Here is a 1,640-nt window from a genome sequence, read left to right on the forward strand (position 1 = left end):
TTAAACATGGCTTTCATGTAATTATTTGCATAACTCTAGTAATCTTCAGTGGCTTAAGATCAGAACCGGTTCTTAAAAAAAACACTAAAAACATGAAACTACTTAGCCCCTGTAGAATATTTACCTGCAGAGTATGTTCATCGAGCCTTACATTCCAGGATTTGCTATCTCACTTATAAAGGCCACATCCAAAGGAGAAAGCAAACCACCACAAACTGGGATTCTTTGTTTATTTTTTGGCTAGTGGTATGTCCTTAATTTGTTGATCTAGCAAACAAATTTCAACTCTGCTATGCAAATGACAGAAGGAATCTGCTCAGCAATTAACTTGAGTTCAGGTTCATACAGGCAACATGCTATATGCGAAAAAATTACTAACTGAACTACAGGTATTAAATACTGAAAAAATTAACAATTGATTATACTTTATTTTATTTAACAATCTAGGAGGTTCGCAGCCATCAGCAGCTCCGGTGCAGTTGGGAATTCAGGAATCTCAGTGGGGCTGTTAGTGTAGCGGACTTGTAGGTAAAATACATGCACACTTTTGCTAGCATGAGTGAAGGGATCTCTCTAAAATTGACCGCATTGGCTTCGTTCTCAGCAAACTGCCCTGGCCCACTCAACACGGCCTTTAGTGTTCCTGATGTTAATGCACGATCTCTTTTTACAGTGAGTCCATCACGATCAGAAGATGTTAATTTGACAGACATGGCACCAGGGCCTCCACAGCCACCATGGGTTTTCTCCTCTCTGTCCATTATGTTCTTATAAAGTTCTGCGTGATCCCACAAGAACTTTAGTAGTTTCTGGCCAGTCCCACAGCCACTACAGCCCTATCCCCATGTACTGCCACAGCTCCTATTCAGGGCTGCCCCTCCCCCGACCCTAGTTGCCTACCCCTCCAATACAGTTCTTTACAGATCTTGAAAGAACAATTTTCAACTTCATACGGAAAAACAAAAACCCAGAATAGCTAAAACCATCCTTTACAATAAAAGGTCTTCTGGAGGTAGCTATACTACAGAGCATTAGTAACAAAAACTGCATGGTACTGGTATAGAAACAGACTGGTTGATCCATGGAATCGAATAAAAGACCCAGAAATAAACCCACACACCTATGGACACCTGATTTTTGACAAAGGAGCCAAAACCATACAATGGAAAACACAAACAAACAAACAAAAAACCAGCATCTTCGACAAATGGTGCTGATCTAACTGGATGTTTACATGTAGAAAAATGCAGATAGTTCCATACTTTATCACCCTGCACAAAACTCAGGTCCAAGTAGATCAAAGACCTCAATATAATACCAGACACACTAAACCTCTTAGAAGAAAAAGTGGGGAAGAGCCTTGAACTCATTGGCACAGGAACCAACTTCCTGAACAGAACACCAGCAGCCCAGGCTCTAAGATCAACAATTAATAAATGGGGCCTCATGACACTGAAAAGCTCTGTAAGGGAAAGGACACGGCATTTAGAATGAAATGACAGTCTACAGATTGGGAAAAGATCTTCACCAATCCCACATCTGACAAAGGGCTGATATCTAAAATATGTAATAAACTCAAGGAATGAAATACCAAAAAACAAAATAACCCAATTAAAAAAATGGGGCATAGAACAAAACAG

The 1,640-nt window shown here is 40.1% G+C and overlaps 1 pseudogene; it reads right to left on the reverse strand.

Annotated features, from left to right (window-relative positions):
• Nucleotides 1-435: 435 nt before the first annotated feature.
• Nucleotides 436-761, reverse strand: LOC110539622 (elongin-C-like; annotated as a pseudogene).
• Between the last annotated feature and the right edge of the window lie 879 nt (nucleotides 762-1,640).

Source organism: Meriones unguiculatus, chromosome 12 (assembly GCF_030254825.1).
Source record: "Meriones unguiculatus strain TT.TT164.6M chromosome 12, Bangor_MerUng_6.1, whole genome shotgun sequence".
Taxonomy (NCBI): Eukaryota; Metazoa; Chordata; class Mammalia; order Rodentia; family Muridae; genus Meriones; species Meriones unguiculatus.